Genomic DNA, 13,591 nt, shown 5'->3' on the forward strand with positions numbered 1-13,591 from the left:
TTATTCATACCCTACTGTTCTGAGATGATGGTATTTATTTTGTAGATGAAGGAAGATTAAATGCATTGATACAATCACCCAAATTATCAGAATGTTCCCAGATCCAAAATCCATTTTTTCCACAGCACATTGCCTCAAAAGCTTTCCAACATTTCTTTATCCATATATGCTTATTAAATATAAATAAGATTGGAAATGGAATGATTATGCACAATTTCCTTTGGGCCGCTTGATTTCCTTTAGGTCTTCTGAAGTTGGAAAGTGGGTGTATTTGTAAGGTATCTTGAGACAGAAAGGAACAAACCAAGATAGTTTAACACAGTAGCCTGTAGAAGTCAAAACAAAATTGTTTGGCCTCTGAGAAGTTCTGCATTTCACTTAAGAAATGAGCAAAATTTGTGATTTGCTATTTTTAGAAAATGCACATATCAGCCTTATTGAAAGATGATAATCAGTGCCCTCTTCTGCATTTCTTGTCCCTTTAATTTTTTGCTGGTAGGAGAAGGGAAATAATCAGGTCATCAAGTGTTAAGTTCCTCGTTAAACTAATTAACAGGTCTTTGGGGAGTGTTACTAGCTTCCCTCCTTTGGCCAGTTACTGGCAGGAAATTGGGTGACCAGGTGGTTTTTTGGTGCTATAACTTTGCCAAGGGCTGCTGGAGGTTGGAATAATGGCTTTAACTTCTATCTTCTAGATCATCAATGTCTCAGCCCAGGTTTCTTTCATTCCCACTCCTCATCACCTGCTCCCTGGCCCCGCGCCACGCCACGCCCCGCCCCGACTCTACATGCCTATGTTTGATCATGGAGAATCTGGTAAAAGGTAGCATAATAACACTACAACTTGAGTTCTTTGGTTCAAATTCAGTACATTGTAGTGCAACCTTGCTTTTGTAGTAGAAAGGCTAGTTCTATTTTTTTTATTAACATGTATTTGCCTTACCTAGGAGATGTTTGAGGAACTGCAAGGCCCAAACCACAGTCCGTCTTTCCTGGTTGTTTCTCACTGTGTTGTCCTTGGTGGAAGTGGCTTGTATTTCATTACAGGCAGGGCACCGAAGGACTGTTTATTTCCTGTATCTACAGAGCATAAAAACAGTTCAATGAAAAGAGTAGTTGGAAGTGAGACACTGGGTGATAAGGAAATGGGAATATTTGTTTGTTTGGGCTATGAGGCAAGTTCAAAGATGGAGACTTTTGTTTTCTGAAACCATGGTGAGCCGCTCCGGTTTCATGTTAAACATCAGGGTTTCGTGCAGGATGTAAACATTTCCTGCTGGCCAAGTCTGTTTCTATAATGGTAACCCCATAGGTTCTGTGCTACTTGCACTGTAATTGTGCCAAGAGTTCCTGTATTCAACAGGGGAGGTTAAAAGTCGATCTGGTTTCGCAGCTGTTTTTGGTAAGAATTGGCTTTCCAGCAGCTCTAGAAATGTGCAGTTACATTCCTCAGACAAACAGTAATCAGTGGCCATCATCTCACAGTGGAGTTGTCTGGAATAAAACTGGAAATATATTTCTCTGTGTATATATGTAATAGTGGTGCATAGTGGTGATCATGGGTGTTAACTTTAAATAGTGACTTTAATGAGTATAAGTCATTGTGGAGTCTCATTTCATATTTTGTTCAGGTACATGTTAAGGTGAAAATGAACAGAACTGATTGTTTAGATGGTGAAACTTATTTTTTTCTTTAAATTACTGAGTAAGTTTAGAAATGCTTTATTTCATTTTCATTAATCTCAATTTGGCACTGGTTCCCAACACCTTAGCTTTCATTTTCTCTTTCTCTCCAGTCTCTCTGTCAAGTAGTTTTTGAAATATAAACAAGTACTTAAAGGCAAAGATGAAGAGGCTGATATAAAGTAACCCTGTGGTGAAAAGAAGAATCATTCTGAGATGTAGAGAAACCCCCTATATTGGATCTGTTCGTAAGTTTGAATTTTTGTACTTCGGGTCTTCTTTAAAAGGGGGCACCCTCTGTTCCCTGACAGTTTTCCTAATTGTGCCCTAATAGTGTGATCTGTCTTTGATCAACCCATTTTAGACCTTGTTCTGTGATCTAGATCACAAAGTCGACATTGAGAATTACGTTCTTTCCCTTGATAAAGGTACCCAGAAATGGCAGAACAAATGTAAGAGATTTTACAAGTGCTTGAAAGAGGAGATATCCCATGAGCTTTTCTAATTAATGAAGTGTGCTGTGCACATCTCTTCTCAGGAGGCAGAGAAAAGCTTTAAAAGAATAGGTACGGATATCAAATATTTTAGAGATGCCATAACATTTTAAGGACAGCCAAAGTTGTCACTTTTTTAAAAAACCATAATGGAAAGCACAACACAAATGGTGAACATTGCATTTTTCAGGATGAATTATTCAAGTCCCTTGATTTTTAGAGAAGTAACTCATGTAAAGCAGCTTTATGTTCTCTCCCATACTACCCTCATCCAAAACTAAATGAAGAAAAAAAATTTTACTTGCATTCACACAGATGAAGCTTTTAAGTTTTTAACAAGTGGTAAGTTTAAAAGCTTTCATCTGAATGATGTTTTTCAAATTGACAGTTGTTCAACACTCTAAAATTCTATATTTATAGTCACTGGTGGACATTGTTGAATATGTGTTTCCTGAGTAGAAATATAAATTTTTCTTGTTTGTAAATAGCAGTTTGCATTCACAACAAAAAAAAATAAATAAAAGTCTGCATAGATATAAAGTTTATTATCTAATAATATGATAGCCCCTAGTCACATATGGCTATTAAACAGTCTGAATTGAGATATGCTATAACTGTAAAATATACATGGCATTTCAATTTTTAAAAAATGTGAAAGATCTCAATAATATTTTATATTGATTACATGTTGAAATAATAATTTAGATATATTGGGATAAATACTACTAAAACTAATTTGTTTTACTTTTTACTATAGCTATTAGAAAATTTTAAATTACAATTAATTTAAAATTACACAGGTAACACATTATCTTTCTATTGAATAGCGCTAATCTAGAAGGCAGCCTTGGATAGTTATATTTCTACAACTTCAGGCACTAGAGTAGCTTTAAAAATAGAGACACAAGAGACTTCAACCCTAAGGATGAAATAAATATAAATAGACTTTAACTTAAATACTTGGAGAAAAAAATCAAGAGAGGAGTGGGACAATAGAGTTAGGGAATCCAAAAGTTTAGAGAAGTCAGGGGAAAGGGTCAGATGACAAAAACGTGAATGTAAGGTAACAAGAACACCACAGTTCAAACACACAAGAACACTACAAACACAGAGCTGCCATCCCCAATCTTTTTTATTTCATTTCCAAGCAAATTGAGAAAAGTCAAAGACTGCTGAAATTTCTTGCTGCAACTTTCTGTGAACTCACTTTAATGGTACAAGTTGTTATTATTAAGTATATCTCTAGCTTTTTATATCTACCCAAATGGTCATTGCCTATATTTTCATTATTCTTCCCTGTTGGCTTCTTCCATGTGTTGTGTCTTAGCCAAAAAATTTAAGTCTGAAACATCAAGCAATTTGACAAATCTATAGGCTCATGTATTATCCTGGTCTGAACCTTCAAAGTTATATGGGAGAAATATAATAAAAATTGATTCTGCAAAAATACCTAAACCCTCATCCTTCCTTGGATGGTCAGGATAATAAAAAGATATATACCACCAAAAAATAAATATCCACAGCTTTACTGGCCTTGGATGAATGAAAAAGTATAGTTTTTAGTTTTATGGATCTTCTAGCCTTCACCAGCATCAATTTTGAGGAAATTAAACAATTAATCTTTCTTTTAATTATACAGGAATGTCAGTCAGTGAAGTAAACACAACTCATTCCACTCATGCTCAGTGAAATTATCTTCTGTGAAGGATTAGCTGCCACGTTCAACAGTAACAAAGCTCTCGTTTTCCAATAAAGAGGTTAATTGGCTTCAGAGAAAATATATATACAGAGCACATAGGCCTAATATATGTTTTGCCAAGGCCCTGTGTGAGGAAGGGAAGTTAATGTTTCCTGTTTATTACCTGTTATACAACAATCTGCCCTTGACCAATAATTATGCTTACATAGCTGATGTTAATATGTGTCAGCACAATAGCCACTTAATGTACCCTCTACACCTGTGTGCAATTGAGTTTGTCATCATTCCACACAGTCCTCATTGCTTGTTCTCAGGGCCTTATTCCTGGTCTACAAATGGACTAGAATGTCTAGATGATGGAAATTCTTATGTCAAAAATATGTTGCCTTTCCAAGACCATTTTTTAAAAAAAAAAAATTTAAATATAATCATGTGTTCTGTTCTGCAGGTTTAACTATGTGGTTGAAAATTAGAACAGCAAAAGTAGAGGATACGAGACTCAAAGAATTTTCCAAGGAAATTCTAGGTTTTCCACACATATCCACTGGGGAAGTGCCTCTGAGGTTTTAATAGCATAGATATAACTGCAGTGTGGTGGTGGTGGGGAGGGGGCGGTGCTTGTTAGATTGCAGATTCTAATTCAGGGAGTCTGATAATTTTCATTTTCAATAAGCTCCCAGGTGAGGCTGACAATGTTGGTTCATGGAGCAGAATTTAAGGAGCAAGTCATTGGGCTCCTTAGGACTTTAGTCATCATGATATTTACTCACCAGTATTTACCAAAATCTAGGCGAATTTTTACTTTCTGGATAGCGAATATGCTTTCTATTTCCCTTGAAAAGACTCATAAAGCTTGGGTACAGTGTTATTTTGAACATAGAGATCTAATCAATTTTGTGAAGGAGTTTTGACCATTAGATGACAATTTACTAGGACTATTTTGGCCATGAAGATATTCAAAATCACATATAGTAGTATTAAAAACAAGACAACAGAACCCAAATGAAATCACTTATGCTAAGCCCTAGTTTTGCAAACTGAGACTTAATTGCAGTTTTAGCTCTCCCAGAAATTGAATCTAAACCAATAAGGAATTGCCTGATCAACTCTAGATAGATAATCTGCCTCAAAGACCCCCACCACCCTCTAGAGGAAAGTAATCTTGCAATATCAACCAGCTTTTTTCCTAGCATAATTGCCTGTTTCCCACTCCTTTCTGCATATAAAAGTCTTTCATTTTGTACAGTTCCTCGGAGTGCCTTACCATCAGGTAGATTGGATGTTGCCCAATTCAAATTGATTCTTACTCAAATAAATTCTTAAAAATTTTAATATGCCTTACTTTATTTATTAATAGTTGTATGTATTATAATAGAAATCAAGGGAAAATGACTTAAATAAATATAGCAAAGAGAATTCCTAACTGGAACAATTAGATTCATTAACTTCTTAATTTCTAACCTTTCACCTCTACCTTCAATTCTCTCATTCTACCTTAAAATATTTATTCCAGTTTTCTCAGCTCACCACATTCTGAGGGCATGCTAATGAGGTTTCATACAGCTCTTTAAAAAACATTCTATGTCATAGTTAGGGTACATGAAGTTTATTGATGACAAAACCAAGGATCAGAAACAGTACCAATCGCTGAGATATTGAATTTCTTGTAGTAGAAGAGACTACTCCCCCTTGTCAAATATTTCTGATAACTATGAAAAACATTTATGTTAGTTCCTTAAAAAATAAATACCAGGATAAAAGGGTTATGTAAAAGTAGACTGAAGAACAGCCACCAGGACTATTTTATTTCACCAAGGAGGTTTTCAGTGATAGTTTTAAACTAGCAACTTTTCAATTAAATGCAATCTGTCACGGTGAGGAAAACAGTGTGGCTGACAGGCCCTGCAAAGAGATTTGGCTGTGAGTGGCCAAGTTAGCACTTTTAACTGAAGATAAGCTATATTTATTTAAACCATTTCTTAAATAACACTGCATATTTTTATTCCTTGGTAGGCACTGATGCCATTAATTTTTATAGTTCAGAGTTAGGCACTGCAAGCTCAGAACTGGAATCTCCATTTTTCAGTCTTTCTTCTGTCTCTAAGTTTACCTTAGTGGTAGTAAAGCAGAATTATAAAATAATATTTTCTTTCTTCTTGCTCTCTCTACCACTTTGGAGAAATTTTTGTCCTTGAGAATGTTAAGTGTTCGAATCATCTCTGAGCCCAGTTCATGGTCAGCACTTGAAGGAACAGTTTGAGTCGGCAGGAGCCTCTTAAACCATCCCACCACAAATCTATTATGATAGAAAATGACAGGAAATAATGCATCCCTCCTTACTTCAAACTCTAGTGACACAACACCATCACAGTAGCATAAAGTACCTTCTTTTCAAGGTTGTTGTTAAGAGCTGTACATTTGTAGAATTGTACATTTCAAGAGACCACATTATTAACAAGGTTTGTATTATAAAAAAAAATAGAGGTCATAAATTAATGGCATCAATATCCCATGGAACTAGACATTAGCTATGTTTGGTTAGAGGCATTCCTATTTCTGTTGGTCTAATAACCAAGACCTTCCTCTGGCTCATTACACTTCAGCAATTTGGATTGCCCGTATCATTAGTTCAGTAGTACAAATACCAGAACCCAGCTACAGAATTATATCAGTCATCTCATGCTTTTCTTCACCTCTCCCTCTTCTCTGTCTCCTCTTCTCTCTCTCTTCCACACTCCCTTTCTTCCTCTCACTGAGATTTAATTGGGAAGGCTTGACCTTTTCTGGTAAAGAAGGTTAGACACAAATTTAAGACTGCAGGTTGAGTCTCACTTCCTTTCACTCTCCTTTTTTAGTCAATGTAATATGATCAGCCTTGGGAGGGGCAGTGGTCTACATACCAATATTTTATTGAGGGCACTGCCCCTAATTTATTCAATTGTTGAATGTCCCTTGATTTAATTCAGAATTGAATCAGAGACTTGCTTTTCTTCCATTTACAGATTTTCAGTTTCAAGAAATTTGTTCATGTGCTGATTATAGTATAGTATATCTGTTGAAGGTTTAAATTTCCTTTATGAGGCTCTTGATGTGTGTCCTCAATTAGTTGCACTTGGACAATGATTGGAATTTTTAGAAATAAAATAATAACCGGGTAGCCCACAGGAATGAACACTATTTTGGGGACATAGTGCAGCTTATAAGTTAAGCACCTAAGTAACATAGAGGGGAGAAAGAGAGCTCTATGTTGGTGGTGCTGAATTTTAGAGAACAAATTAGTCACCTCACAAAGGCTAACTTGAGCTCTACTAGAAACATGCAAAACAAGAAAATTGCATACATGGGGCGGGGGGGGGGAACTTCCTAAGGCACCATAAGGTCTATCTCAAAGAAACTAACGTAACAGTGAGTGATGCTAAATGCTACTGAGGAACTTGAATTATTTTTCACATATGGACTGACTTTGTGGCAGCATATATAAATATTTCATTTGCTAATTGCAGTTAGTTATCAAATTGCACATGAACAGACAGAATGACATATGAGAAATTCCAAGAACACTGTGTGACAGGACATACAGCTGAGATATAGTTTTCTCATCTTTGGCGAACATTTGAGCTCAGCAAATGCAACTTTTTCTTTATTCTTTAATTAAGATTAAAATATTTTAAAATCACCAAATTGAGACCATCATTACATTGTCATTTTCAAGGACCAATGCCAAATGGGAAGTTAGAAACTAGAGCTGAAAAACTATCAGTCTCACAAGTCGCCTGATGTTATTTGGAATCAGTTGACAGTTTGACATCTGACTCCCCCCGACCTGAGGTACCCAATAGCTCACTTTTTCATCTTGTAGCTTAACTGATGAGCTAGTTAGAAAGGAGGGAAAACAGAAAGCAAAATAATAATTAAAATATCACAAAGTCTCTGAAAACCAAACTATCAAGTCAACTGTTTGTAATTTTAAAAGCAAAAATGAAAGGACGAGAAATATTTAGAAATGGAAGAGAAGGAACCACAAAAATCATTTAATACACCCCCTCTTTTATAGAAGATTTTCACATAAATCTACTACAGATGAAGTATCTCTTTAAATCATGAGTGTAGTTTGTCAGGGCCAGGACTAGAATTTCTACTTCCTAGCCCTCTAGTTTTTCCAACTTTTTGTGCTATCCTAATCATTAATAGACCTCTTTAGTTTGTCTCTAAAACATGACTTGGGAGTCAGAGTGGTTTAGTGAAATGAAACTGGGTTTCGAATCAGTAATATGTAAGTTCAAATTCTGGCACAGTCTCATTTTCTTCACATTTAGAAAATTAGTATAATTTCCAGTAGTGGTTTAAGGATTACCACCAATAAAGTGTGTGCAGTGCCACAAACCTGAGAAGTTCAGAAAATGATAGCTGTTATTCCTGTCTTTGAATCCTCAAGGCCTGGGGCACACAGCTTATACTCAATAAACATTTGTGAAAAAGAGGAGAAGTGAAGAAATGAATGAATAAATAACATAACAATGAATAAGTGAATAAATAATAACAGTAAGAATTGCTACTGAAGGGTAAATAAAAGAAGAAACCTGTGAATATTTTCTTTGGGTTCTTTTAATCTATGAGGAATGCTTTGTTTCCTCTTCGATTTCACTCATTCATAAAATTGTTCAATTGGCCTCCATAGTACTTGACAACATGACCCAGAAAATTGATAATCAAAATGCACTAAATCGCTCAAAAATGTATATCACCTAAATGCAGCCTAAATGGGAAAATTTAACTGAGCACCTATCCAAACAAAGTTTTGTAAACCTTACTTCCACTAACTATCCAAATTCAAGCAGAAACCCTCTCCTAGGAATAGGCCAGTTTAATTAAATTTTTTAAGTAGTGGAGGGCAACATGGCTTTCTGCCAGATATTCCTTTTTATTTTTTATTTTTTTAATTAAGGTACACAAAATTACCCTTTGCCATTTCAACATCCTGCTTAAACAGGCTGCCTGTAAAAGATGGGGGTCTCCAATATTAACTTTGCTAGTCCTAAAGACCAGGGGAAAAAAGAGAACAAGGAGAGGTCATCAGTTCTCTGGGGAAATGCTAAAAGAAACACTATCCCTTATGTTCCAAAGAAGCTGAACTTTTACTAGAGGTGAGGTCAAGATGAGGCAGCTGAGTGATCATAAACAATCGCTGTGCTGAGCTCTTTGGCCCATATAATCCTCTAACAAATAAAACATGTGCAGGACCTTGTGTGCGAGGGACTTTTTGCTTTAAAATAGTCTGGTCTGACTATGGGAAATATGTTAGGTGTCTTCTTTAGTAGTCTGTTATCTTCTCAATTTTTTTAAAAAAGCAAATAAATTATAGGCAGGATGACATACAATAAAGCAAACCTGTACGGAAATTTGTATAGAAGATTTTTAAAATATTTAATTCTTTGCCCTTAAAGAGAAATACTTGCACATTTAAAAATTAAGAATGAGAGAAACAAATATAAAGCAGGGGGTGGGGGTAATCTCACACTAATCTAATAACACAAAGCCGGTCTTGGTGGGGTTTTGGGTTCAGCTTTTTAAAAAAAAAAAAAAATCAACACTATTGAGACATAATCTGTATACAAAACATAAACACCAAAGCGACCATCACCAAGACAAAAAGTTCCCTACTGTTTCTTGGAACACAACTCCACACCCATCCTTGGCCTTAGGCAATCACCATTACTCTTTCTGCTACTATGAATTGGTTTCCCTTTTGTCGAATTTTATATAAATAGAATCATAAAGTACATATCCCTTTATGTATGCTTCTTTTATTCAGCATGTTTTTGATATTCATTTACGTTGTGGCATATATCAGAGATTTGTTCCTTTTTGATACTGGAAAGTGTTCCATTGTATGGATATATTACAATGTGTTTATCTAATCCCCTCTCAATAGACTTTTGGTTTTTAGTTTATTACAGTTCTGAATATAGTTGTTATAAACATTCGTCACAAGTTTTCATGTAGACATATGTTTTCTTTTCTCTCGATAAGTATCTAGGAGTGAAATTGCTGGGTTGTATGATAAATGGATGTTTAACCTTAAAAAAAATACCAAATTGTTTTCCAAAGCGATAGCAAAATTTTACTTTCTATAATAATGATAGTCATTTCAGTTGCCCATATTCTTGGCAACATTCGGCATTGTCTATAATTTCGATTTTAGCTATTCTATTAGATGTGCAGTGGCATTTTATTGTTACTTTTTAATTTATATTTTCTGTTGACTAATCATGTTAAACAGCTTTTCATATGCTTATTGGCTATTTAAAATGTCCTTTGTGTGAGTTTTTAGTTTAAATCTTTTGCCCACTTTAAAAATTTCTGTACTTATTTAGTTTTTAGAGTTCTTAATATATTCTGCATATAAATTATTTGTCAGAAATATGTATTGTCAATAGTTTCTTGCAATCTGGCTTGCCTTTTAATTTCTAAATGGTGTCTTCCAAAAACCAGAAGTTCTAAATTTTGACGAAGTCTAATTTATCTTTTTTTTTTAAAGACTCATGCTTTGCATGTCCTAAAAAATTTTACTTACCCAATAATATAAATATTTTACCTATATTTTATTCTATAAGTTTGGCAAAAACTCTAGGCAGCACTTTAACTACTTTAACTGTATCTCTTAAAATTTGACGTCTTCCTTTCATTTATATTCAATTTATTTTTTGTAGTTTACACTTGATTGTTTTTATTCTTAACTTATATAATGATGGGTTTTAGGCCTCCAAATATTTGAAGATTATCCAGATATCGTTTTTATCTAGATTTCTAATTTAATTTTCTTGTAATTGAAAAACACTCCATATGATTCAACCATTTGAAACATTAAGAAATTTCATGGTTCTATATATGATCTATCTTGGTAAATGCTACCTTAGATGAAAGAGACTAAAAGAAATGGAGAAATATCAATTTTTTAAATTTGTTAGTGTGTATACTTGTTTCAACCTGAAATATTAATTGTCAAATAACAGCATGAAATTAAAATTTCACCAGGAACACACATAATAAATTTAGGAATAAAAAAGTTATCTATAAATAGCATAATAGATGTTAATATTTGGAGATTTGTCTCATCATAATTCCAAGAAATCAGCAAAATTAACTTTGCCATATCTAATCTCATTCAAATTTGTTGACTATTTTTCTGTAGGACATATAATTCTATTCTCATAAATTTTAATAATAATATTACTTTACCAAGTAACCTATCTTCCACATAACTTCTTAAAAACATGTTCTGAACTTTTGGCAGAAAATTTAAACATATAAGCCTAAAAGGAAGCTAATCTAACAAGAATAGTTGGGAGTTGGTCAAATATGTTTATTTCATATAATTTGTGCTAAGATTCTTTTCATGTTAAAAAAAAAATTGAGGAAAATCATCAATCATATAACTGAGAATTCCTACCTCACCGAAATGACCTAAAAGTAACAACAATTTGAGGTTGAGAGAGCACACTAATAGATTCCCAAAAGTTTCAATGATAAAAATGGAAATACAATAGGATGAACAGTAAGCAGACTATAGTCCTCAGTGAACTCTAAAGGACTGACAGACAGCAAAACTGTGCTAACCAAAACCATAGGTGACCAACATGGGAGACTGGATAAGGCAGTAGAGCAGAGAAAGGAGCTTGAGTGTCATATTGAGAGAGAACCAACTTTTGTCTGAGTCTGAGCAGCCACCATACATCACGTGTTATTCCAATGAATTAATCAGTGATTCCTCTTCAAATCATTGGTAGATTTTTTTTTTTTTTTTTTTTTTTTTTTACCCTTTGACTACTCCTTTGGAGTGCTCTATTGATGCCATGCAATTATATCTGTTAAGAGTCAGCAATATTATAAGTCTTGTGTGGCAAAAGGAAAATGAGAAAGGGTCTTGCTTTACTTTTAAATTCAAATTAGCTTTCTCAAACCACAGCTGGAATGTATTATTTTTGACCTTTCTTTAAATTATAATTTATATCTTTGCAAATTACCACCATCAAAGGTATCAGGGCAGCATGAAAAATGTTTCTATTTCACATAGTGGAGAATGTGATGCCATAACGATGGTTTGCAATGAATTTGGTTTCTTTACTCAGTTTCTCAAAATTCTCAGACTGATCACAATTATGTCCAGCTGCCATATTGGCCTTGGTTTTATCTTCTTTTATTCTCTTCTCTCCTGATTACCTATAAATTCAAACTTTCTTTCTGCAGTTAATAGATTATTACATAAAGTAATAGTCTGCATGGTTTTTAATGCTATGTCTTTTTCAGGTACCATGTTCTTTTAACCCTCACAACAACATCAGCAACCCCCATAACTGATGAGAAAACTGAGTCTTAAGTATTACATTATGTGCACAGTCAAACAAATTGTAAAGGAAAGAATCATGTCTTGGAGCCAGAGCTATTTGACTTGCCTATTAAAAATAAGATGTGACCAATTCAGTCTTTCATTCACTCATCTGTTTATTCGTTCATCACTTCGAGTACCTTTATATGCTAGGCATTATTCAACATATTCAAGGTTTTCAAGGGCATATGAAGATGAATTTAAAAAGCAGGCCTTTTCATCAAGGAGTTCACAATCTAATTAAATAAATAAAATAAGTTGGCCTTGTTCATGTGATGGAATCACCTTCCCTTACTGTTTAATAAGCCTAATTAGATTTGTCCTAATATGTTTTTTTTAATTGTGCTCTCTTTTACCTTAAATTTGCAATTGAAAAGAGAATAGGTAGTTTTTAAAACTAGAGAACTGTTGTATTGAATTCTATAGATAGTTATTATAGGAATAATTTCATATGAAATTTATTCTGTCATACCCAGTTAATAATTAGGTATATCGGAGAGATTCTGTTCTTTAAAGAATAGAAAAAGGAAAGATGAGAAGTCAAATACATACTTGTTACGGTGGTTTTCAATTCACCAATCAAATTGGCCTGGAGTCGAAGTCATGAATTGTTATGTGAAAGTGTGGGAGGGAGCAGCACAAGAATCAAGTGAGAGGACAAAGACAAACACGAACATAAGATTAAAGAACAGTCAATATTCTCTGTATAGAAGAACAGTGTCCAAAGTCTTCATGTCAATGAGATATCGAAAACTCAGAATACCCTGACCTGACAAAGTATTACATCTGAATTTAGAGTCCCGGGCAAATCAAATGTGATTAAAATCTTTTTTACCTTTCAAATTACTTCTCACAATAATGAGTTCTATGTCCTCAAACTGGGAAAATTAATTGAGGAAAGTAAAGGAGGAAAAAGAAAAGAGTTTCTTCTATCTCTTCCTGATTTAGAGCTGATCCTAAACACCATTTGAAACAAAGTATGCCTGTTTGTTTTTTAACAGCTTTATTGAGATATAATTTACCTATCCTGCAATTAACCCATTTAAAGTGTACAATTCATTGTCTTTTAGTATTTTCAGAGTTGTGCAACCTTAACCACAATCAATTTTAGAACATTTTTTTTATCGCCACACAAGGAAATTCTGTATCTCTTAATTATCACTCCCAGTCCCTCCATACCTGCCAGCCAATCTTCTTTTTTTCTCTAAAAATTTGCCTATTATGGACATTTCATATAAACGAAGTCATAAACTGGCTTATTTCACTTAGTTTTCAATGTTCATCCATGTTGTAGCATGTATCAGTACTTCATTTCTTTTTACTGCCAAA

At 34.1% G+C, this 13,591-nt stretch overlaps 1 long non-coding RNA gene across 1 annotated transcript in view; it reads left to right on the forward strand.

Moving 5' to 3' along the window:
• Positions 1 to 976: 976 nt before the first annotated feature.
• LOC107499901 overlaps positions 977 to 13,591 on the forward strand; it is a 59,171-nt gene continuing 46,556 nt past the window's right edge. Inside the window, exons 1-2 of the long non-coding RNA XR_001594400.2 lie at positions 977 to 1,402; positions 1,797 to 1,931. This is a non-coding gene — a long non-coding RNA (uncharacterized LOC107499901). The remainder of the gene's footprint in view (positions 1,403 to 1,796; positions 1,932 to 13,591) is intronic.

This window comes from Rousettus aegyptiacus, unplaced genomic scaffold, assembly GCF_014176215.1.
Source record: "Rousettus aegyptiacus isolate mRouAeg1 unplaced genomic scaffold, mRouAeg1.p scaffold_m13_p_4, whole genome shotgun sequence".
Lineage (NCBI taxonomy): Eukaryota > Metazoa > Chordata > Mammalia > Chiroptera > Pteropodidae > Rousettus > Rousettus aegyptiacus.